General features: G+C 39.1%; 1 protein-coding gene across 5 annotated transcripts in view; it reads left to right on the forward strand.

Annotated features, from left to right (window-relative positions):
• The first annotated feature begins 17256 nt into the window (after positions 1-17256).
• The window catches only part of LOC146583734 (C-myc promoter-binding protein-like), a 90242-nt gene continuing 80374 nt past the window's right edge, over positions 17257-27124 (forward strand). For all 5 annotated transcript variants that reach the window (XM_085276612.1, XM_085276603.1, XM_085276630.1 and 2 more), the window contains exon 1: positions 17257-17486. The gene's annotated coding sequence lies outside the window, so the exon portion shown is untranslated. The remainder of the gene's footprint in view (positions 17487-27124) is intronic.

A 27124-nucleotide genomic window follows, 5' to 3' on the forward strand; every position in this document is an offset into this window, starting at 1 on the left:
TAACCTGACCAGGACCACAGCTTAACCTAAAAGATCAAAGTGCATTTCATGAAAAGCTTTAAGTCTGTCTGTGGAGGAGGTTATGCCTCAGATTTACAGGCAGTCTGTATGCCTGATTAATGATTCAGCTCTGTGGAGGAAACAAGGAAGCATTTTAAAAAGCTTTACTTATTGATTGACTAACCTTTGAGTTTCCCAGTTAAAACTTCCAGAAAGTGCTGCTGATAGGACTCATCTGTCAGCATGATGTCATGTGTACAGTGTGCGAGTAGGAACATGCCTCTGGCTCTGCATGACATTTTGGAAGATCTATAATTCATGAAACAAATAGACTACATCTATCAAACAAATAATATTACTCCCAGTGGTTTAATGTGTGTGTGCGTGTGTGTGTGTGTGTGAGTTTCTGTGTGCCCTTTCTGCTCAAAGAGATAAAGGATAGTCATCAATAAATCCCTGACATCTCAGATAATGTAGTGACACTCGACTTCCTCTTAACTGAATATTTAATGCTTTTCACATTACCACACAGCTGAACAGGGTAATAACACCATGTGTTGTGGTCAACAACCGGATCAATTTATTTCACTCAAAACTTTGAAATGAAACATCTGAACTTTACAAAGATGACAAAACCTTAGTAAGGTACTTACTCTCTTTAAAAAGTGTCATGAGCTAGGTTGGGAATCCATGGCCGGAGTAAAAGCCAGCAGCAAACTCCAGGTTGAAAAAGGAAGCTAATGTGGACAAGCAAAAAACTGCAGTTCACTAGAGACTGGCACCAAAAGAGGGTCAGTAGACTCCCATATAAATATGCTGAACATAACAGCACTTAAAATCATATTTAACTCATTTTTATCATGCCTAAAGTTCAATTCAACTCAATTTTATTTACATAGCAACACATTTATAACAACAGTCACCTCAGGGTACTTGATGTTGTAAGATATATATTGTAAGATGCTACAACAACAGAGGGAAAACCTCAACAATCTGGCAAACCTATAATGAGCAAGCACTTGGCAAGAGTGGAAAGGAAAAACTTCCTTTTAACAGGTAGAAACCTCCAGCAGAACCAGGCTCAGGGAGATGCAACCATATGCTGCAACCACAGACAAAAGACAAACTGTGGAAGAGAGCCAAGGCAGATATTAATAATAATTAATTATTAAATGTGTTGTATAAACACACAGTGAGTGAAAAACGTGAGTGAAAAAGAAAGCCTTAGTGCTTTGTGGGAAACCCCCAGCAGCCTAGCATATTGCAGTGTAACTAAGGGAGGTCACCTGATTCAGCCCATATATAAGCTTTGTCAAAAAGTAAACTTTTAACTAGTACTGACCTCTACTAATTCAAGTTACCTAACTGGACCCTTCTACTGTAGTTTGCTGTGTTGTGCCTTTTGAAGCATTTTTAATGGAATGATGGGTATATACTTGTACCCATACAGTTGCACATACAGCTTGCATAGTCCCTTCTGAAAACAAACATGGCAGGAGATAAAATGCTAGTGGTAAAGTCTTGATGCATGCTCAATCATCCCAGGTAAGGAAAAAATTTGATTGTATGATGCTAGTGGTAAGGTATCAAAATGTGTCCAGTACAGAAACCACTGAATGGTGTCACCTTAATCATTTTTCTGTGGATAAACACTTCCTATACCTCATGCTATTGCTAGCATGACAAGCTAGCAACTCCTAGCTAGCATGCTTAATGTGATTAGTAACACTAATGACCTATTATTTAATGATAAAATGGCTGTGATGACAAATGTCTATAATGCACATAAAATGTCAAAAAGTATTGGTCAAAAAACATAACAAAAAACCCCTAAAAAGATGTTATTGCAAACAAGGAAAGATAGTAGTAGCTGTTATTTCTGATGGGAACTAAATGTCAAACCTAATTTCATGATAATCAAGCCAGTTCCATTCATCCATTATCCATCTTATCCTTTTCAGGGTTGGGGGGGGGGGGGGCTGGAGCCTATCCCAGCTCTCTTAGGGCCAGTCTGTCGCAGGGCATATTCAAACCTAATACATTTTGGGGATTCCTAAAAACCACTGAAAGTTTTTTCTCAGTTTTGTGACGCCTACTTTACAATTTTACGCAGGGCCATATCAAGTTTCACCCCTCAGTTGATAAATAATTGGTAATTTTACAAAAATAAATTGGGGGGATACTCTCACTTGTACTTTGACCATATTTACTGCTTTTTGACCCTTTTGTGCTGTTCTGATATCTCCCTTCATTCTGTAATTTTATAAAGTGTGTCATTGGGGTGTGGTGCAGAGTTTTGTGAAGGAAGTGCCTCGAGCAGTGGATGAAATCGAGTCTGCCCATTAACTTGCTGCAGCCAAGACTCGACCAGGGGCTCATATCAGTCCACATTATAGAGGCATCGATCCCTGGAGTCGGAGCATTTATGAATAATTGATGCAGCTTTGAATGAATGGAGAAGTTACTGTCCTTGTATATGTTTTATGTGAAGGCTATAACAGACATTTGTTTGCTGCCATTTGTTCAGTAATGGGGGAGGAACTGTTAGGTATGTTATAGCCTGAGTTACCTTGTTTCAACCTAGTCTTGGAAGCATATACAATATGTGGTTGCATGTTCTGTGAAGTGAAATAATAGACTTTTGATTAGTTTATATTTTAAAAATCAGGTTTAAGTCCAACAGCTAATCAAGACACAGATGGATGGATGGAAATTGAAACTATAGCTCTAGATATCCAAAAAGTTGCTTTGCCCTAGACTTTTCTGCAGTCAATCTTTTTTCAGACCCCATGGGAATGGCCTACTTTATCGTAGATTTAAAATGAAATTGATATAACTGCTAATTTAGCCCATCACTTTATAGTTAAAGCCATGACCACAAAATTACAGTTCAAGAAATTTAAAGAAGGTCAGTCGCTTTCTTTCCAAGCTCCTGCAAATAGACTAAACACATTTTTAGAAAATGTAGTAATTAAATTAAAACTGCAAGATTTCAATTCACTGTGGCATAGTGTGTTACTCATGGTATTCTTGGTGACTGTGGTCCCAACTAACTCAGATCATTAATGAGCTCCTCCCATGTAGTTTTATGCTGGTCCACCGCCTTTCTCTATGATCATCCTCAAGCCATGAGGCAAGATCTTGCATGGACTTCCAGTCCGAGGGTGAATTATGTTTCATTTCCATTTCCAAATAATTTCACCAACAATTGTCATCTTCTTGCCCAGGTTCTTGCTGACAGCCTTGTAACCCATTGCAACCTTGTGCAGCTCTACAATCTTGTCCCTGATGTCCTTTGACAGCTGTTCGGGCTTGACCATAGTGGTGAAGAGGCTGGAATGGAAGAAACTGACTCTATGGACATGTGTACTTAATAACATGAGTTGAAACCTGGAGTATCTATAATTGTTTGATTGACTCATGGTCAACCAAAAGATCCCCAGGTCCTGTGGCTGCAAACTAAGCCCAAATCATCACTGCTCCATCAGTGCTTGATGTTAGTGTGGGGTGTTTGTTTTGATATGATGTGCTTAGCTGTCCTAAGGACATTGTTCCAAAAGTCTTGCAGGTTTTATTTAATTGCTTTTTTCGTTGGCACTTTGCAAACTCTGTTTAGATTTTGTCTTTACAACACTTCCATACAACCCCTACTCGTTCAGTGTTTTTCCTACTTTTATTGTTATAAACTTTAATATTTCACTATCATGTTAAAGTTTATAAGAAGAATATGAATTTTCGTGAGGGTTGTAGAACCTGAGATGTCGCTCTTGGGATTTTGCATTTTTTTCTGAGCATTGTATGGTCTGGTCTGACCTTATGTTGAATTTGATGAAATGCCCACTTCTAGAAAGATTGTTGTGTTGTGTCAATATACACCTTTATTCCTCTGGACCAGCAAAGTGCCCAAATGTCTGCTTTGATAGAGATGGTAACACCTGATGGCAAGGCTGCTACTAACCCTACTCTTTTTAACACATCGAAGTAATTTAAAAGACAAACTTCCTCTCCACGCTGACAAATCTTAGACTCTTATGTTCTTGAATATATTTAGTTATTAAAACTTTAAATGTTATTTCTTCCACTCTGACACTGCTGTATTTCCTTTTTTAGTAGTTCTTCCACATATAAAAGTGCAGATTTAGGTGTATTATATACACAGTGCTTTGTAGCTATTAAGATGCAGACAGGCTTGGATATTCATCTCCTAGACATGTGAGCCACAGTATCGACTTTCCTCCAGGGAGGTTTATTTATGCCTACCGCCGCTCTGTTTCCCGCAAGTAAGGTGCACACAGAGAGGTTTCTCTTCTATGTCATATTAGAAAGCGCGTAACTTAAGCTAGGCCGGTCATTGGACTTAGTGACTCAGTGTATATACATACACAGATACTGATATAGTGCATACCCTATACTCTTCATGTGCAGTATGCAAATCGCTAATTAAATACCACAGATGAGCTAGAAAAAGAACTCTGACCACTATATCCACAGTGAAAAAGTATCTTATAATCAGTAAACATGAAAAAAAAAACCCCATCAAAGATACCTTTCTACAGGCAGACATCATTGGAGCTATGAGAATATAGTGGTGCTAGAGTGTAGCAAGATTTCTTTGGTGTCCCTTAATGGGAGAATGGTCAGAGCGTCCTGTATGTTGAGAACCTTTTCACATCATCAGTAGGTGTCTCGCTTTTTCACTTTAACCTGTATGGTTTGCTTTAGCGGGGTAGCAAAGGGCAGTCTGCCTTCATCTACAGAAGGTTTCCATCTGTGAGCTCTCTTCAACCACAGCCATCTTGAGCTGGTCTCAGCTGCCAAGGCTGTTTCCATGATGGCTTTCTTTAGGTGCTTCAGTTCCAAAGGAAGTGGTGCATAGATGTTGCAGGGAAACCTCTTCCAAAAATCATTAACATGCTGCTTATCTTAAAATATGCAAGTATAAAAGGGTGGCTCTGATTCAGAAAGTGGAGAGAAACATTTTGGTGGGTCATTCTCTATAACCTCCAGTTGAACGAGACAGCAGGATGTAAGTTAACACTGTTTTACACTCCACTGGCCCATTATGTAATGACGTCCTGACAGGACATTGTAGCAGTGATCAATATTAAGAGGATGAAGAGGATGGGAATCCAACTAGATAACCTAATTACTTGTTATTACTGCCACATGCATCTAAATCCTGAGCATACAAGAAAGCACAGGGCAAATGGAATAAGATTCATTGATCAGCAGCCTCGACAGCATAGCTGATACTGTTTTCACTCTGTGACTATCAGAATCAGAATACTTTATTCATCCCGAGGGATGCCAGGCAGCATATTATCAGCAGCCTCTTCTGTAAAACTAACACAGAAGTTTTACAGAAGAGGCTGTCTGTCTGTGTGTCATCATGACAAAATGTGATCGCTGAGAAATCCACTGTAAAGGGCATACCTAGTGTAGTTTGAAGACGGACATGGCTAAACTCAGGAGCACTAAGTAGAAACAGTCAGATGCAGGGAGAGTGAGCACCGACAGCACTAGTGTAAGAGTGGCTCAGTTTCACAGGCAGCCCATCTTCGTTTGTAGTTCACAGAATTCACCCTCGCTGTGAATTCATAGCATTTTATGGAAATCTTCAAAACATTCATTGCATGGTGAACTTACTACTTGTCTTGACTGTTACAGGCATTGCTGCATTCTCCCTTGGTGTCATCATTGTGTGATGGAGTTTATCAGTTGATAAATGTCATCAGTAACAGGCTTTAAAGTGAAACGCCAAAACTTTGAAAGTCCTTCTTTTGATAATTTTTTATTCTTCACAAAACCACACAGCAAAGACTCCAAACTGGCCCACACGAGGACTTTAGAAAATGTGGAGGGCAGCATAAATGTTATAATTTTTTGACTGTATTTTCATAGATTTTATAGCTTTTTCTCCTGATAAAGACCTCCACATGTCCATTGTCATATAATGTGAAGTAGAGAGAGATTGAAGTCTCCCCCTCCAACCATCACACCTGAGGGGACAAAAGAACTTGACACCCAACCCTTTAAAAAAAATGATCAGAGTGCTAGAACAGAGCTTTTCCCTATCTGCTAGTAAGTAGGTCATCTTTATTCTTAATCTAAGTCAAAAATGCAAGTCTTAGTAGTAAAAACATATATTCTAATGTCTAGATTTCGCGTGCGACATGATCCATCCTCGACCTTTTATTGATGTCTGAGTTTGACAAGATAAGAACTGTGTTGCCAACCCATCCTTATACTTTTGAACAAGAAAAATAATGTTACATGTTGTAAGGGTTAAAGGCAATATTATGAATCGTGTAAATTTTCTGATAGTTAACTGTGTTCAGTACTGATCAGAACATAATCAGTAAACATATAGATGTTTGAGTTCGGCTGAAATGATGAATGAAAATAAAAGTAAGAAATTAAAAGTAAACCTCAAAATGTGGTTTTAGTGTCAGGGTTACAATTAAGTTATGGTTAGGTTTAGGGTAAGGGTCAGGGTTAGGCATTATGTCAATGAGATGTCCCCACAAGGTAAAGTAAAAAGTAAAAATATTCTTGCTTATTGTTAGAAGTAATTACTGAATTTTGTGAAACACTTCTGCTTTTTTTCTGTGTCAGTCCATTATGCAGTTGCAGGAAGAAAAACTTCCTTCCTACGATCGATACAGTGTCACACAGTGTCCAGCCGCTAAACAAAAACAATCAATGTATCACCTTATTGATCTAAGGAAGGAAGTTCTTCCTTTGAAGGGGGGGGGGGTCAGAGATCAGAAGACAAGTTCAGCTTAGGAAAATCTTGTTGACGCTTATAATGTGTGTTGATTAATTATTGTATGCACTTTAGTTCAAAATGTCATCCTTGTCCATTTTCTCCAAATATTGTCATTGTGTAGACTTTCTTCATCTTATTTTGTTTATCTTTGTCCAACAGGAGCCATCTGTATTGTGGGGAGTTCTCTTTAAAATTGGCTCAAAATGACCAGAGTTCTCAAAGGAAATGTGAAATATAAGTCCAATAAAAAACTTACCAACGAACAAAGCTGTTAGCTGATAAACTTAGAACTTATTATAACAGCCACCACACTGACCTACTGGTCTACAGGAAGTGGACTCATTCAACCGGTAGCAGTACTTTACAGTCTTTACAATCTTTCATAATTATACAAACAGGCCACCATTAGAAGGTGAAGCAACAGTGTTACTTTGTGGTTATGGCTGTGTGTCATTGAGTATTTGTTAACTGTGAATTGTTAACTGTGGATTTAGTTATCTGAAGCAAGGGTATAATCATACCCATAGATCTGCCATCCTGATTGATTGTCCTGAAATTTAACTGACTTGATGATCAAGTGTTCCCTTCATTTTTTGAGCAATGTATTTACAAAGAATGCACTCCAGAAACAAAAAAAGACAGAAAGAATATAAATAAAAACATAAATAATAAAATCTTAAATACCCAATATGTTATTTATGTTATATGTAATATTTGAGATGAGAGAAGAAATGTTATTTTATAAGTGTGGAGTGGGGGCAACAGAGAACACCTAGACTTAGATTTGAATTAGGATATTATGTCCTCCTATTTTGAATGTATTTACTTTTCCCTCTGTTCAAACAGCATGGAAGTGTAACTCCATCAGTCCTACCCTCCAGCATCGTTGTTAGAAAGTGACGAACTGACCACCAGGGAAATCTTTGACAGCCTTTCTGTCTCTGCAGCTTATCAGACGGCTCACATCCTGCCTGTCTCCTGACCTCTAATGCATGGAGGAGAGATCAGGGGAGGGGATCATTTGAAATAGCTTGTATGTCTTTTCCTAGTTGTGTAAACATTTGCAAACCTCACTAAAAATCAATAACAGAGAGGAGAAATTCCAGTAACTCAGTCTGTGCACACAGCTTATCTTACAGTGGAAGTTTGATCCACGGTGATACAAACATGAAGAGCTATGAAACACAGTGTGAGTGAACATAGTCGTCCCTCAATGAGGGTTTAAATTTAGCTGTTGAACAGTTCTGTGTGAAAAGAATCTTCTCAGCTTAACCCTCGTATAGCTCACCTAATCAATAATATTCCTGTTACGAGTGAATCGAATGTGCCTGGAGTCACTTGAACTGACAAATCTACAGAATTTGCAGCAGCACTTTATTATTTGATGTCTACAAAGCTTTCTGCTTTGCATTTTCCTCTCCAAGCTCAGACACCTACCTCTACCTTATGGAAGTTTTGTCAGCCAAAATCAGTAAACTTAGTAAACAAAGACCTGATGAGACCAATTTCTTAAACTTTTGCTGGGGAGAATAATCCCTGCAGGGGCTGGGATGGGTTTGCTATTCATGTTGACAGTACCAATTATTTATTGGTATACTGGCTTCAGAAAATTAAGAAGAAGAAAACACATAATTGGGGGTGCAAGATGACTTACAGACAGACAACAGACAACTACTAGACCTTGGAGCAGTGATAGCAATGATTCAAGCTTTCAGTGCAGCAAGCAATGGAGCATCATTGGCACAAGATGCAAAGCTGTGTTTGTGGCTAGAGAAAGACAACAATCTTCTTGGCCAGGAAGAAGTGTCTAAGAGAATGTAACGATGGGCCTTGAGGGGCCACTACTTCTTTAGACGTAGGGCAATTCAGTCAGGGGAAGAGTGGCAAGAAAACTATCACCTACAGGGAAACACAACCACAATCAGCCCAGAGTCCATCCAGCCACAGCCAGCATTAGAGAAGAAGAAAGCCCCAAATCTGGAGGCCCAAGTCTTGCCAGAAAAAAAGAGGGCAGCCATCATTACAGGTACCAGGTACCTGCGGCCTGCTGGAGCGGGGGGCTAGGAGGAGGAGTTGGCCGTCCGACTGGGGTCTGGAGTGTGGGGCCTCCCTGCTGCTGCGGAGTCGGGGCGGTCTGCTTCTCCCCATCGCAGGGAAAAGGGTAACACCACCTGGGTCTGGGTGCAGTTCCCCCCTCCAGGGGCAAGGGTACCTAGACCCGGTTCGTAGAGTACGCTTGGGGAGTGTGATCGTGTGTACAGCGTCTCTTTATGTCTGTCTCCACGTTGGTTGAGTGTGGAGTAAGTGCATATGAGAGCATGAGGGTGGGAATGGATGTTTGTATCTGTGTGTGCCTGTATGTCTGTGTCTATATGTCAGGTCGGGTATCAGACGCCACCTCTCTGGGGACATCTCAGGCCCTCCAAGGTATGGAGGCCTATCTCCCCCCACCACTTCCCCTGCCAGTGGCGGACTCCCTCAGACATCGGTGCGTTGGTGGTTCTTTGTGTCTGGGGATGGGCGTCCAGGTACACACCGACTCACTCCTTGGCGGCTGCTTATCGGGGCCTGGAGCCTGGGGCTCGCTCGGGCCACTTCAGAGGTGGGGTGCCCCCGGCCTCTCGGCCTGGGGCTCGGTCACTCAGGCACAGCTGGCTGCCGGCGGAGCTCACGGGCACGTCACTGCAACCCCCCCTGGCTTCTGCTCCGCGGCTGCTGAGTGAGCCCTCATCTGGGACTCTCCTCAGCTCTTTCTGGGACAGTGGCGCGGCTGCCCCTCTGTTGGTCTTCCTTGGTCTCTTGTGTTCTGGGGGCCTCTGGATGTCTGGAGTTTTGATCTCCTCCATACCTGCTTCATGCCCTGGAGGACGGGGCTGTGGCCCCCCCACACCCTCTAGCAGATCATTACATGAAGGAACCTTTTAAAAAAACAAGCGCGCCCATGCTCACAGGTGTACACACGGGTGATCACACACACAAACTACACCCTTTTTGGCTCCTACCTCAAAGCACACTGTGTTCTGTTGATCTTATGTGCTGCACAATAATGTTTAATATTTAGTATTTACTGTCATATTCCCATATATCATTGTGATGTTGTTTATTCTATTACTCTCGTTTTCTTCTGCTTGTTTTCTTTTTTCTTTCTCAACAGGTGATCTAGGTGATCGATATATGCATTTTTTTTTCTCTGCTTATTCTGTTGGTTTTTGTTTTTTGCCCTTCTCCCCCGTCCCTCTTCTCAGCTGTTTTTCTTTCCCTCTTTCTTTCTCCCCTTCTTTCCCCCAGTCAAGTCTGTCCCGTATTCAGCAAGTGAAAATAAAATAAACAATAAAAGTTGAATCAAATGGACCATTACAAGGCTGGGATGGTCAATTTGGTAAAGTAAATCCGTTGGGCATCTTTCTTCACCTTTAGACAATAATTCTGATGGCAAAAGAGCCAAACGGGACAGGCAAAAAAAACCAAACAAAAACAAACAAACAAACTGCTTTACAAGTCGGAGGCTGCATTGATGCACTATCAATGAAATTTGGTTATGTTGCCTATTTGCAGAAAGTTTCATTTTACAAGGTAAAAAGGCAACACAAGTAGAAGAGGATAAACACAAGCTAAAAGGATTTTTCACAACAAGGAAGTCCACAAGTTCCCTTTTATAGCTCGGTTATGGTGCAAAACAGTAATAAAAGATTCATTCCCTACTTATATAACGAATAATTTATAACTTTTTGAAAAGGGGTGGTTTAATAGAGACTTGTCCTCCTGAAATATCAAAGTTTCAAAGCAAAAATTCAGCACATTTCAGAGATTTTGCAGTACATGACTGGAGTTTTCTCCATTATCAATTATTCATTATATTAAAATTTGTATTTCATCCCTCTCACTTTCTTTGCATTAAAATAATAATAATAATAATACATTTTATTTATAGGCGCCTTTCAGACCCTCAAGGTCACCTTACAGTAACACGTAAACATACCATAAAAAACATAAGAAAAATGTATATATAGCAAACATGGTAGATAAAATTTAGACATAAACAGTCATAAAAGTATAAAAGCAAATATAAAAACTGAGCAAGGTAAAAATGGCCTAAGACAGATCAGGTGTATGCAATTCTAAACAGATGGGTTTTGAGTAGTGATTTAAAAGTGGTGAGACAGTGTGTAGTCCAGAGAGCAAGTGGAAGTGCATCCACAGTCTCGGGGCAGAACAACTAAAGGCTCTGAGTCTAATGGTAGTCAGGCGAGCAGGTGGAACTGACAGAAGGGAAGCTGAAGAAGAGCGGAGTGTAGGAAGGGGCGAGTATGTATGGAGAAGATCAGATAGATATGGAGGAGCGAGGTTATGAAGCGCTTTGAAAGTGAGAAGCAGGATCTTGCAATTGACACGGAGGTGAACTGGGAGCCAATGGAGCTGTTTAAGAACTGGTGTTATATGTTCAGTGGATCTAGTTCTGGAAATAATACAAGCAGCTGTATTTTGAACCAACTGCAGTTTATGGAGGGATTTATGAGGTAAACCATAGAGAAGATAATTACAGTAATCCAGACGAGATGTGACAAGAGCATTGACAAGTATGGCGGTACTGTGTGGTATGAGTGAGGGACGAAGTGAGGCACTTACTGCAGCTGTATTGCAGGCTGGCGAGGATCTATATTTTGCTCTAATTCAACCTGCATGCTCTCTGCTCTCATATGGTCTTGAGGATGGATTCAAGGTGGATTCAAGCCCTGACATGGCAAAGCAAACCCACTGCAGCCATGGGCACATTTATGATCACAGGCCACAAGCTGTTAATCACCACTAAAACCATTAGCTACTGTATCGCAGGCACCTGATAGTCCTGTTCCATCTGTTATTGACAGGCCGGGGACGTTTAAGTTTTGAAGGTGTAGAAGATCTGATGATTACTGTCCCTGGGTGGCATGTTTCAAACTTTTACAAAATAATAACCTGCTGCTTCATCTCTATGTCATTGTTTATGCTTGACATGAATTACATTTCTTTAAAAATGTTTATTATCTGTTGGAGCTGTGCTTGGCTGCAATAGACAGCAGGTGGCAGCAATGATTCATTACCAAGGCAGTAAAAACTTGGCTTAGTTACAAACAATATCTCCCCATCTTAAATGATTAATACTCTGTACTTTTCGTGGCATGGGCCATATTATGGAGTTGACTAATATGACCTTTTTAGACCTTAATTGTTTTACACCTTTATGAATACTCATTGCATTAATGTGCATGATGGATGTTCTACTATTCACTTATCCTTTTGCCAGTCTAAATTTGATAATAACTATTCTCCATTTCTAGCTTGCAGTTTTAATTTGCAAGCCTATATGACCTTATAATGATAGAACCAAGTCTAATTTTTCAAACAAGTGTACTTAAAACGAGTCTCTCCTCTTGTGCACAATAGGAACAGGCAAGGTTAAGCCACTCCATTATACACATCACACCAAGTATTGATTGCTTTTTTTTGCAAAATTACCAAGAAATTAAGTAATAGCTCACAATAACTTTGCATTACTTAAAATTACTCATGCAGCACTTAAATTTGTTTGCACCTAATCATTTCCTTATATTCTGCTAAATATATTCTTCTCGTCCAACATCAGTTTCTGACCTCACAAATGTGCTTCTGGTAGAATGACAAAAAAAATCCCACAAACACCCCTAAACCTTGTGGAAAACCTTCACAGAAGAGTTGAAGCTTTCACAGCTGTAGCTGGGTAGCCCAACTTCATACTTAGCCCTATGGACTAAGATAGAGATGTCACCCGAGTTCTATCTGTGTGAAAGCAGACAAGCAAATACTTTTGGAAATATGGTTGTGTGCCTGAACACACCCTATTAGGGATGTCTGCTTAATGACATTGTATGGAGCTAAAACGGAGCTGTAGAGCAGTCTGAAGCATTTGGTTTTCATGGATTACTGTACTGACTTTATTATGCTTAATATGAAAATCCACCACTGTAACAGTATATTTATCACAAAAAAGCATGGGTTCCCTTTGCTTTTGTTTTAAATTAATTTAATATGTTCCTTTTGTGTAAATCAACTCTAACCATCAGCTAGTAAGAGTCTGGAAGAAGACGTCAGGCGTTTGGTAGTAAAGATAAGTAAAGCTCCAGTTAATTTTACACTTAGACAATCATGTACATATTACTAAAGGACTTGCATTGTCTAAACAACCAGAAACACATCTGCATTCAGATATTCATAATAGCTCTTTTAGTACATTTAACTTCTGACAACAAAAACTAAAATGTATATTTAAGGAATTTATGACTCTGCATGCCTGTGTGGGAATACTTACTGCCAGCTCTCCACCCACACTGATGCTGAGCAAACCTCACACCTACTCACAGCCAAGCTGTTTCAGCCAGTTCCATCATATATCCTGCCCTTCAACACAAAGTAAAGTTGAAACTGGACTGATTCTGAAAATGTTAGGCGCTGGCAAAAGACGTGTAAGTGAAGTGTCCCTTACAATCAATGAAACAATTGAAAACTAATTAGAAATTTGAGGCTGTTTGAAGAAAGTGTCAGCTTGCCCCATTCATTCATTAGTTTTACATTTCCAGTGTTTCATTTGAACCCATGGGGGATAATACAGTCCCAGCATGCACTGGGGGATAACCTCTGTGACTATCTCAACAAAAGAGAAAATATATCATTGCATGCTAGCAAATTTACAGTCTTACTGTAATCTATCTACATTGGGTATCTTCAAAACATATAACAGACCCAAGGAAGGACCACAAAGAGCTCACTATGCTATATAAAGCAATAGATGCTATATTAAGGTTTACTGAAGCCAGCAGCACTTCAAATTCTGTTCAAATTGGGCATGGAGAAACCTAAGCACAGATTTTGGTTTCAGCAGACCATAAATGCCTGTTTTTAATGTAATATTTTCAATGTCCCTGATTCAGCAAGTAAAAATTCTACAGTTTGCTGCTTTGACTTAATTCAGCCCTATGTTTACATATTTAACAAATACGTATGAAACAAATACTTTCTGAGTCAACTTGGGTTTTCCCTCTAAGGCTGACAAACACAATTATCAGACAGCACCCAACTACCTGCAGTTACTTTGTATTACAAAGTCTCAAGCATTGCTCATATCTAAACAACAGATAAAGAACAGGTAAACTCAAGATAAGTCCCAAAAAAACATCCATGAGTGTTTGCTGAAACAGCATACAAAATACCAAATTTGCTGATGCAGCACCTTTAGAGAAGGCTGACGGTAGTACGATGGTGAAAAGGCAGAAGTGCTAATCACCATGGAGGCTGGGATTGCTGTTCAATGTTTGACCTTTGAAAAAAAAATGAGAATAATATATGTATCAGACTTCTCTTATTGTCTTGATTAACAAGATGAAGTCCTGCCCCATATAAAACTATATCAAATGAGACACAGTTTTTCTGTAAAAGTTAATTTATTAGCATTGCTGAAAGTTGCCGCCTTCATTTACATCATTCTGATCAACAGCATAAAACAGCTGATCAACACAGTCATTTCTCTGGTGAGGTTGGCTGGCTATTTGGTCACCATTGCAAATTCATTGACTCCAAACAATACTGAATATCGAATCTGTGAGTAATTGTGCTAAGAAAATATTAAGGTATTAAATCATAAACATGTAAAATAAGATTATAATTCCCGTCTTTTCCAATTTTCTAGTGTCTTACAATATTTGTTCTGCTTTTGTTGTTAAATTTCATTTTGTATCTTGGAAAAACTAATTTGTAATCTTTCAATTTATTTAATGCTGACATACGGTGTGCAGGTATTCCCTAATAACACTTGCTTTTGGAGCATCAACATACTATCGCACAATTTCATGTCCTGTTTTAACTAAGAAATAAAAACCTGACGAGTCCTAATGTTCTAATGAGTCACATTATTTTAAATATATTTTGTAGAATTTGAAAATGACAAAACATTCTGGAAAAGCTGGGCTTTCTTATATAACTATGTATAACCATTACAACTGTGAAACACTTTTCTCAGTGTTGTTTATTGTAAACTCCTCTTTTGATCTCTTGTGAATGAATTCTAATCTCTTTATTTTGAGATTATGTTGTTACATTGTAGGTGGTTGTGTTGCATGCAGAGATTTCGGGTTTGTGTTAAGTCATGCTCTGATATTTGTATTGACCTTTGTTACCTAAGTGCATCATATAAGACCAATAGTTCATAAAGAAACTATGTGTTTTCCTTCATTTTTATTCTGTTTTGCAGCTATTTTAGAATTTCATTTCAAAAGCCTGCACTGCACATCTTGAACACTAACTTTTTTTACTTGCCACAGTGCATACTGAAATACAGGCCCCATCAACAAGAGGTACATAAATACATTTCCCACATGGCACTGCTTCAAAAGTCACAAAAGCTTGTTTTTGGATGACGTCCAGCATCATACTTTTGCTGCTTGGAGATGAAACTGCAGTCTCCTCTTCACTAATGATCTCTCTGACATTCATTAATCACTGTTACTGTATCAGGTAGAAAAATATTTCACATGCATTTTCCTTCTTTAGCTTCTTATCCATTTCAGATCTAGCCCTGGGTAGTTTGGTGGTTGTGACAAAATGTAATCTTTAAAAGCGTACTATTGGTTTTAGCAGCGCTTTCAACACTGTTTGCTTGTAGTAACTGGTAGTTAGTAGGTAACAGGTAGTTATCTCAGCATTTACAATATGAAAGAATTTTTACGATGAAGAAACATACATGCAAAGCTGGATTTTATTTCTCATTAAAAAAAATGTCAGAAACTTAGCACACTGAGCCCAATATAGTTTTAAGTCATTGTGAAAAATGTCATTATAAATTCAAATTCAGCCCCTTAACACAGCTAAATGTCACTGTGCAGCTGGGCCATGTCCTGTTTTATTATACTTCCATGAACACAGATAGCATCACTAAGTTATACACTTCTCAAGTTGATCTATCCCATACCCCCTAACAAAATGCACTGCTGACAATATTTTTTTTTATAATACTTTATCTTAAATGCCTCCTCAGTGAGTAAACTCACAAAGGGCAGTGGGCCTACACAATATGCAGCAGCAACCCGGCTTTATTCATTCATACTCAAATCTAAATGTATGCATTGATCCAATTCCTTAGGAAATAATTATTCAAACTACAGTGTAAGAAACATTAACGTTAGCAACCAATATCTTTAGACTGATCATTAAAAAAACACTCTGCTATGACAAGACAACCAAGAACCAGCCCGCACTGCATGAAATCCTATCTTATGCTGTAAAAGTGCATTTTGTACACATGTTAATGTTTACAAATTATAAACATCACTCCATTACGCCACTGTGATGCCACTAGCATGTTTTAAAACTGCAAAGCTGTTAAAACTGACTTGTCACTCACATAGTAGGCCAGCCATTAAGAATACCTTTAACTACATTCATTTCTCTAGTGGTGGCTACCATTTATAAAATGAGCATTATATTGGATTCAATGATACTTGAAATGATCAATTTGCATCATAGATTTATCAATACAATGCTTATTAAGGTCAAAAACTGGGACCGGAGAGATCTTTTCCCAAAGTCTTCTGTATAACTGGATTTGCAGCCTTTATTATCCTGTTAGCTGCTCTTTACCACCACTTCACTCTAGTTTATCCACTACCTTGCACAAGACCACCAGTAATGGTGGTCAGAAAGCTTGGACAGCTTGAGCTTGGTTCTACCTGAGATCTCTTCTTCTTAAAAGGGAGTTTTTCCCTTTCCACTGTCACCTATTGTTTGCTCTTTACTTTTCACTATACAGCACCTCGAGGCAATTGCTGCTTGGATTTGGTCCCAGATAAATAAACTTTAATTGAATTTTGAGATTTTAAACTAATCTAATTTATTGATTAGATTCTGAATTAAGTTTTAAAAAGCAGTTTTTAGTAATGTTTCTTTTAATACTTGTATTATTATCGTTAATAGTACTGTTATTGTGAGTGCCTTTCTCTTGTTTTGTATATATTCATCTAGTTTCTATATAGCCCCCTTGATTGCATATATTTCTCCTATTAGTCATTTATTCCTGCTGTCTTACTATTTATATCTTATTCCTGCACAGTTGGTGTGGAGCAACCACAATAACAATAAAGGAACTATTTTATTCTATTGTTCTGTAATAATTTTTCTATTATTATTATTATTATTACCGGTATTATTATTATTGTTATTATTATTATTATTATTATTATTATTATTATTATTATTATTAAAGGTAACCTATTCCACAGAGGACTTTAATTAATTTTAAAATATTCTGTTTTTACAGTGTGATGAGAATGTTTTTCACATAGCAGTAAAGTCCTGAGTCCACCTGTGGTCAGTCTCTTATCGTGGGTCTCCCGGGAATGACTGCAAGTCACTTAAACGTCCTCTGAAGTGACAGAAGCGCGCGCGCGCGCGCGCGTGTGTGTGTGTGTGTGTTGGCGGATTCCCATCACAACCAAGATGGCGGCGGAGCGGACAGCCGGCTCGGCACAGTGAGTGACAGGAGAAGCAGCCTCGGTCGGTTGGACAGCTAACAGTTAGACTCTGAGGGGGAGAAAAATACAATAACAACACATCCCGCACCGTTCATCTCACCTTCTGTAATGCAACAGCGTCGGTAGAAGCCAGACACCGTCCGAAGTTGTGTGCGAGGACTAATCTGACGTTCACAAGCGGGGTAAGTGCGAAATGATGAACCGTTACCCTGACTGGCTGCTTGGCGTGTTGAGGGATTTACCGAACGGCTGCAGGCTGCTAACTTAGTGCTCGAACAAGCTGGAAATCCCTTATGCTAGCCCTGTCACCTAACTCGTGTATGTGTTTGTTGACATTTGTTTATATTTTATCTGTCAATAATGACAATTCACTCTCGCAGCTTTTGAACCAATACGACTCCCATGCTTTCCCCGCTTCTCGACATCTAGGTATGTGCCACAGGTTGTTTGCACTCATCGCTAAAATTTGGGAACATTTTAGTCACCGTGAACGACATAACAGCCAGTCAAAGCACGTCAAGCCTCAAACGATCCGCTGAAATGTCTGATTTACCCCACGAGCGAGCTAAAAATAACCCAAAACACTCTCCGTTTGCACCCCGTTGCCTGAGGATATTTTAGGTTGTTCGGCTTTGTATCAGGGGGGAAAACACCTCTCATTTAGCCTTGCTGTTAAGCAGTGGCGTAGAAAGTGCACGGACAGTCTTTCCTATGTTTTATGTGAAGGATTTTCAACCTGGACCGGAGGGTATGTCAGTGGTTTTCACTAAGCTGTGTGGTGGTGAGAGATTTCATGACTGGTGAAGGGTGATGAGAGTGTGCTAATGCGGGTTTGCAAACGTGCAAGTTTGATGGGACATGTTTGCTGTTAATGTGCAAATCCTTACACGTATTTCTGTCAGAGAAATGCTGTCAGACCCATACCAGGAGTGGTGCTGGTGTAGTCTGTCAGACATCAGACAGGAGCAGCAGTGGCAGCCACTGGGGTTTGACATTCTGGAGGTCTACCCCCCCCAAAAAAAAGCAAAAAAAAGAAAAATCCCACTTACATCCTTTCCTAGTGTTTTTCCATAGCATGAGATGGACAAGTCTGATCAAATCACACATGTGACAGAAAGCCTGTCGTTTGAAAACCTCTGCTCCACATACCAGAAAGGTAACCTGAACTGTAAACCCACATATATTCTCTTTGCTCTGATATGGGACATTTCTCATGGGAATATTGTGTTGTTGTGCATCCTGTTGATGGGATGTTTATATGTCGCCTTATTACCTTGCAGTATGTGCTCAAGAGGGCAGAAAGGTACCCTTCTGGTAGGAAATTAAGTCGTAGTTTAAAAGAAGGTGCTGTCGCCTGACACAGAGGAGCCGAACAGCATGCACCAATTGCCTGGATTGTTGGAGTGAGCTGCAGTGTCAGTAAAACATCAAAAAGGAGCAGACAGCTAGACAGTGTCCTGACTTGAGTTAAAGCCCACTGTCTGTAAATAACTGACACACAGTGCTCTCTCTCGTGGCGGTGATGGTTGTAATACCCGAGGCACAGGGTTCATGTTATTCCCATCTTGTGTAATTCAGTGAAAACAAACAAAGTGAGGAAACAATTTGACTTGACAGAGTTGTCAGTGACAGAGTGTAGCTCTAGATGCCTGAACTGGAGAATCTGTTTTTTTGGCAGAGTGCAAGTCTGACAATTTAGCCTGTTGCAGATTGATTTTTTTTTCTTTTACATTTCCAACAATTTCTGTCACAAACTATGTGTATCCCTGAAGATACACTGTTAGCACTCTCACAGAGAAGCCTTTCTGGGGTTCACAAACTGTATGGAAAAATCCTGTTGATCACTCTCCTGGGTTTATTTTGTGATGAAAACACAGTGAAGATTGGAGGCTTTTAAGGATTTGCTACAGTAAAGTTAATGAATAAACAGAAGGTTGTTGCCCAAAGTGAGTTTCTTCAAGTGCCTGGGACAGCACCTTTTCACTAACGTTAATGCTGACGTAGAAGGGTTACTAATGAGCCCCCAAATATTCCTATAATTATATTCAGCTTTGAGATGTTGGATTCAACTGTGGCTTATACAGTTGGATAGAGTGATAGCAAGGGTGGCTGAATAGAGACAGTGAAAAAGATGCTGAAAATAAATGACAGTCACGCTTTTGAAATTGTCCTCTCCATCTCTCTGGTGATTTCTGCAGGACTGTGAATTGATGCATGATAGGTGAGTCTAAGAAGGAACTCTTTGACTTTCAAAGAGAAAAGATGTTAATGAAGCAACCTGACCCATGTGAACACAGTGCACAAGTTCTTGCACGTGGACAATATACAACACATACTTTAAAAAATGTTGTATGCTATAGTTTCCCTAAGAAAATCAACAATGAATAAACACTTACATAAAACTATTTAATTCAGTTCAGTTGTATTTATGTGGCACTAAATCACAACAACGCATTCTTCTAGGTGTTTTACATTGTAAGGTAAGGACCAATAAAGACAATAATGCAGAGAAAACCCAACAATGAAACCACCAACTATAAGCAAGTACTTGGTGACAGTGGGAAGGAAAAACTCCCTTTTAACAGGAAGACACCTCCGGCAGAACCAGTCTGATTGAGGGGCAGTCTTGTGTGGTGACTGGTTGGGGTTGAGGGGAGGGCACAATGTGGAAGAAAGCCAGAGATAAATAATTACTTATGATTAAGTGCAAAGTGATGTATAAATACATGGAGAGGGAAAAATTGTGAGTGAATAAGAAATGCTCAGTTCAGTGCATTATGGGAAGCCCCCAGCAGCCTCGGCCTATTGCAGTATAACTGAGGGAGGATTCAGGGTCCCCTGATCCACCCCTACTCTGTAATCTTTATCAAAAAGGTAAGTCGTAAGCCGAATCTAGAAGGTCTGCCTCCCAAATCTAAAGTGAGGGCTGGTTCCACATTCATGAATGTAAAGATTTATCAGAGTCGCTTCAGTATTCTTCAGTATTGGCTGATGTTTGCCTTACTGACTGCCACTGACCTATCTGCAATTTTGTTACAGTGGAAAAAAAAGTCTTACAAAGAACTTACCTAGTAATTTATCAGTCACAAGTCATCAGCCAATGAGCATACCTTGCATAGTCCACCATTAGAAACGCCAGTCGTTTTAACATGTCACAGAGTATAACCTGAAATGTAAGACTGAGCCCATAAACTCATGGGCTCAGGAAGGTGTTTACAGTCTTATATAAGCCTGCAAGTCATGGGTATCACCCATGGGTGCAGATTTAAGGCATTTCATTGCTTGGTTTTTCAGACCCCAAAGCTACGTCCATCTTTTATACTATTTAAATATACCATTCACATTTATAAATGCCATCTTATTTCATATTATTTCTATCAATATTTCACCAATATTCAGTGGTTGCATATATTTTCCCCCATGTATCAGTGCATGTTTTATAAATGTTTCATTTCCAGCTGGCCAAAATGGCCAGTTGGCAATATATTTGCAGAGATGCAAGAAAGAATATTTTTTAGCTTGTCCTATTTAGGACATTTTTTTTTTTTTTTACAACAGCCAAAAAACATCAAGTCAGTGAGTATAGTCAGACAAAGGATTATTGGCAGCCAATAGGTGGTGGATTAGCTTTTAGATAATCAGTGTGCACAGTCTCTAATGTGTTGGTAAAGAAAATTTGAAGCATGTGGTTGGTTTACCAAGCATGGGCTCTAGGTTAGCTTTTTAGTTCAAAGATTGGTCTACACTCAGACCATAATAAGAATCTAAAAATAATAAGTGTCCGTGTGCAGCTTTCCACTTTAGCTCAAGACAACACAAAGAAAGTAGGCGCCATCTTTTGGCTCTATATTGCAATTGTACTTTTTGGCATTTTATGAAAAAGTTCAATTCTTAGGAAGGCAGACCACTACATTTTTTAACGTAAGAGGATAATGTTTCCAGCTTAATGTACAGAAGCCAAAAGAAGATGCAGCTGGAAAAGAAAATGCTGCTGCTATCAATGTGCACATTGAACAAGTGAGAGTAGGATTACATGTTCCCAGGGAATACCATCCACAAACACTAATTAGCTGTAAGCTCAGACTCGTTGTCTGCAGGGAAAAAAAGGCAGGATGTATCCTCAGTTGGTGGGTGGCATCTGGTGTTACACTAAAATTTGGGAACTGAGCTCATAGCACCCAGGAAAGTCATCTGTCAGAATACAAAAATTCATTTCTCTCAGTTCAGATGCTGGTACTTTTTCCAGCAGTTATCCAGCAGTTGGCTATATGTGTAAATTGAGCTAATCACATTTCACTACAGTGAGAGTGGAGAGCTGGAAAGGTACTCGGGCTCAAGGGGTGGGTTGTGAAGCAACAAATTGCTTGTTAGTGCTTTTGCTTCAATTTCACAAAAATATAAGTGAAGAATTATGAGAATATGAGTGGAAAGGCAAAATAAAAAGAAACACAATGTTAGGCAATTGCCTTTTTTGTTATGAAGGTTTTCTTTTTGTTTTTTTGCAAAAGTGGCAGACCCTTATTTCAGTACATTTTGCCTATTAAGAAACATATCTGGTCTAACATGATGGTTAATGTAGTTTAGTCAGGACAACTTTAATTAAAAAGATTATTTGTATCAGCAGTAATTTATATCGCCAGTATAGTTCTATAGAAAGCTGGAGTAGGGAGATGCTGCAGCAAGACCCAAGCAGTACAGAGCAGGCATTCATGACAGCAGATACAACACTGTTATAAGGTTAAAGGAGCTGAGCTGGGGGTGGGTTGCAAAGAGACTTGCAGATGCACAGTGTCTCTAGGCAGGGCTAAGCAGCTTAATATCGTAGCCTATATGAGATTCGTCAGTTGTATAGAAGTATAGAAGTGATGACTCAGCTGATGTTGGCTGACAACATCAGCTGACATCACACACACACACACACATACACACAGCAATGCTTAAAAACAGCGCTAATTTATATAGACTAACATTAGAGAGGCAAAAGTCAGTCAGTCAGTTAATAATACCGGCTAATTAAAAGATGATAGCAAACTGCATGTTTAGTTTTTGTTTTATATGGGTGGGCCTGCAATCACAAGCGTTGAAGATCTGTATTTTTCTGCTCTGTTCCACTTTGAATAAACTTTCCCTTTAACAGATTGAACTAAAACTATGTTGAGCGTAGGCATGCCACAGTCAGTGCCTGACCAATGAAGGCTGTAATTTTCTGGTTCTCACATTGTTGTGCTGCTGCTGCTGTGTGGCCTGCTGATTTCACAAGGGTACAAGGTTATTCTCCCAGTTTCGTCTCAATATTCAGACCTGTGCCTATCAAAAACAATAAAGATGTTACTGCCAGAACTCCAGAACAAAACTGCCAGACTCAAAAGTGAATAAGCTGAAAATAAAAAAACCCATGAAAACAATAAAATATAAAGGAATGCAAACAAATGCATGTGACTTGAAGACCAAGTCAGACCCTTAAGAATGCTTTTCTGCCAAACAGGGAATTAAAAGATCAGGCTGGGAGACAAGGCAGGTCTGAAAGATCAGGTTTCCTGGAGACATGCTATTTAATTCCCACAAGGCTCTGCATTAGCACTTCCTTGTGATAATACTGTACACAGAGCCAGGAAGGTAACATCACATATAAGACTGCAGTCAGGGGCAAGTGATTCTAGTTTATACTTTGATATCTGTATATTAAATTATGATCTTGAAATTCATTAAAGGTGAGAGAGTTCTTTCTCCACCCCGCAGCTATTTTTTCCCCAGTTACACTTCATGCTTAAATTGCAGCCTGCAGTTGTTAGCATGTCACCAAGATGGAGAGCAAAACCTGTCAATGAAAGATAAGGTGTGCAGGAACCTCGGCAAATGGGTTTATCTGATATCTAAGGCACTATTGCCAAAATCAGACTGCAGTGAAGCATCAATAAGTGGGACACTGAGTGCAGAAATAAAGACATGAAGTCACTTCACTATTCACTGGAACCACAATGTGGGGCAAATTTATTGATTAAAGATTGGCAGATAAAGTGGCTTGACTAAAATCTTGATCAGTTCTTTAGCTATTTGCAGATTTGGTGGTTAAAACTGAAAGTTGAAAAAAATATTCTGAACTGGGTTTAGATCTGAATGTTTTTCAGGAAAAGAGAGGATTTTTTTTTAAGTAAGATGTGTGTTACTGGCTTTTGATTAATCAGAATTAATCATTTAAATCTGCCCCTGATCATCAGAATCAGTATACCGATGATCCATGAATGATTGACCTCCCCAGAGCCCAAACCACAACATTATTGAAGCAGTCTGGTGTCAACTTAAGAAAGAACAAAAGTCAGCCAACATTCGAGATGCAGTTTTGAATGTCCTTCAAGAAGCCTTGATAACATTTTCTGAAGACTACTTAAAGAAAAGACAAGAAACCTGCCTAAGAGAGTTCAGGCTGTTTGGAACAATAAAGCTCTTCATACCAATTATTTACTTCCAGGGTTTTCTGGAATTAGGAAAAAATATTTTGAGCTCTATTGTATACAGTCTACATGGAGACATGTTGCGACACTTCCTTGTGGCAATACTATGAAAAAATGCTTTCTCAGACATGTGGCCATCCTTAGTTTGGACTGCTATTTAGTCTGTCTTTTTTTTTTCTTTTTTTTTAACCTTTATTTAACCAGGAAAAGTCCCATTGAGATTAAAAACCTCTTTTTCAAGGGAGTCCTGGCCAAGAGGCGACAACATGTTGAAATTACAAAGTTACATACATATTATAAGTAACAATTACATTTTAAAAACATTTTTCTCTGGCTCTCTCAATCTGGACTTAAAAGCATTTAATGAAATAAGATCTGCTATCTTCCAGTCTTTTTGCATCATGTTCCATGTGAAAGGGGCAGCATAAGTAAAAGCCCTCTTTCCCAGTTCAGTTCTGACAAATGGAACACTGTTTTTGCCTCATAACTTTTCTCCCCCTTGTCTATAATCACATATTGAGGTTAATAGTATCAGCTGCCAGCAGGTAAAGTCTGTTACTGCTGTGTCTCATGCTGCTACATCCCCATCCATCATGGCTTGAGTTTAATCATCCATAACCAACGCATCACTCAGAAGGAGTGAGAGGTTGCCTTAAACTTTAGCTGCATTTTAAAAACATCCTTTGAAATTTAGGTCAAGACTTTGCACAAAGTTTTTCCAGGTACTTGCTATGCTCTCCAATGCTGTTTATGCTGAGGCACCTTACAGTGCCATTAGCATATTCATTCTTGGTATAGGTTAGTCACAGCAGGGCCTAGATTGCTAACCTTGCCACAATAAAGTCCACAATCTGCGCCACGGTCTGTCGCTGTGCATTATGACTGGCTACTTTATGGACACATGTAAAGTATTTGTGAATAAAATGTTGCTTCAACACCCTTCTCCTGCTTTGTCGAGTGCCTAATATGGAAGATTTAAGTTGCTATCTAGACGTTATTCTGGAGGCCTCTCTTTATTGAACAAAGCAGCACATTTTTACATTCTTTAACCTTGATGCTTGTTTGACGGTATACTTGTTGTGTGCTTCAGAAGCTGATATGGTTTTTATTAGGGCTGAACGATTATGGAAAATAATCTAATTGCGATTTTTTGCCCCAATATTGCGATTGCGATGCGATATGCGATTATTTTTTAAGGTCTTTGTCTTCTGTATTATTAAACAAAGACAAGCAATACATCATATAGTATGGCCAATACTATATTACATTAATTTTAAACTGTTCTTTCCTGGAAGACAGACCTCTGTTATGATGACATGAGGTGATGCATGAATTGATGACTGACATTTTTATTTAACTTCTTCAATCACAACAGTATATTTGAACATACACAATAGTTTATTTTTAGCTTACAAACATCTGAGCATAAAGTGCTGACAAGGAACCCTGGTGTAAACATTAAAATGAAAGTCAGTACAATGTGCAGATTGCAGAAATATATATAAAAAAAATCAGTGGCTTTACCACACTCAGTTTTTCGACATCTGTGAACTACTAGACAGTCATTCAATTGAAAAATAATATTAAATAAATAAAACTAATAAATAAAAAATACACACATCTTACTGATCTCTGCAGTCAGTAACATTACACATAAAGTGCAAACATAATAGCAATTGTATAAACACACACACAAACACGCCTTTAAAATTTAAAGGCGTGAAATTGGACGGTCTAGTTCTGATTAGCGTCACCGCTGTCTCGGTGGAGTTTAATAAACTCGGCCGTCTGCTTCTTGCTATCTAAAATATAACCAGACACTGGTGTAAATTCTCGACTGTCTCATACTTCTGTTTAATAAGTTTTCTGTTTGACGTTTAGTCAGCTGTGTGAAAACCAAGGAGGAACCCACCCGGGGGATTAATAAAGTTTTATTTTATCTAATCTAATAACTTTAATCTCAGCCAAACCGATTTACTCACGAACAAACAAAACACTGAAAAAAGCCCAACAATAACATTTTTAGGTTGTCTAAGTGACTTATATATTACGTTTAACCCGAGCAGCGAAACTCCGCGGTGATCTGAAAATGATGTGCCGGGAGTTGTGCCGTTCTCGGCCGCATCAGTAACCCTCGAGCTCCCGGCTAGCTGTCGAGCTGGTGGGTAGCAGACGCCTCTGAAAACGTTGAAGCACTTTTGCAAATATGGGATATCTTGATAAACCGAGCAGATATTTGATGTTTACACAGCTACTTTCTCGCCTGAAAATATGTTAAAAGTTTATTTTGTGACCCAGAAAGATTAGTATGAGTAATTTTAAAACTTAGTAGCGGCCGCCATTGCTGGAAACTGGAGTTTGGCTGGGCCGCGCTATGAATTCTGGGATATGGTAGTAATTTGGACAGCCTTCGGCGCGTCGCTGTGACGTAATCGGTCTACAAATGCGGCCTCAGGAGGATGCAGCCCATGAATTTGGACATGTCCAGAGTATAATCGCAGCCTTTGCGGTTAGAAAATTGCACTTGATCATGTCGCGATATTATCGCAAATGCGATATATCGTTCAGCCCTAGTTTTTATTCTGTTGTCTTTTTAATAGCAGGCACAGGAAGTCCCATCTCTGTTCTTCCTGTGCTGATAATGTTGGAGGATATAAGCATTAAAGTGAAAGTAAATGAAGATTTACGGTGGAAGTTTCTGTGGATTCAGATGCCTAATGAAGCTATAACTGTACAGTAGTATAATATCAACTGACCTTTGAGATGCTCTTGATAATGATCTTGCAAAGAAAATAGAACTTTCATAGCACAGCCTCAGTACAAACATAAACCAAGTCAATTACAGCAAAAAAAATCTGCAAATGATTCTACAATAATTCATTCATCTAATATCCTACAGGCAAAACAAAATTTATTGTGTCAAATTAAGATTCCTTTATTCAAACAGCTTCTGAGGCTTCCAGCTTAAAACTTTTGATTTCAAAATTGGCATTGTAAGTCACACATCGTATTTAACCATATAACTAAACGTACTTATACAATAACCTACTCTAACAATAATTACAGTAATGCAGTATTCATGACAACCTGTGGGGCTGGTTGGAATCACACCACACCGTTTATAGCTGTAAGGTGATCTTTGTGGATCATGGATCATCAGTCTATCTGCAGGATTTGAAAAGTGTTAAAAAGAATTACGTCTCGTCTTGAGTAAGTATTAGTTGCATACACACTGGAAGAGATTAGCAGCAACACAGAGAGCAGATACTGGGGAATATCACTGAAATTCAGCAACTTGTAGCAGTGACATACGAGATAACCCATGTATTAGCTATGCAAAAGTCACAAGCATAGAGTTAAACTGCACT

This window comes from Mchenga conophoros, linkage group LG1 (assembly GCF_057382185.1).
Source record: "Mchenga conophoros isolate Kocher_MC1m ecotype Shallow Benthic linkage group LG1, M_conophoros_male_GT1.1, whole genome shotgun sequence".
Classification (NCBI taxonomy): Eukaryota; Metazoa; Chordata; class Actinopteri; order Cichliformes; family Cichlidae; genus Mchenga; species Mchenga conophoros.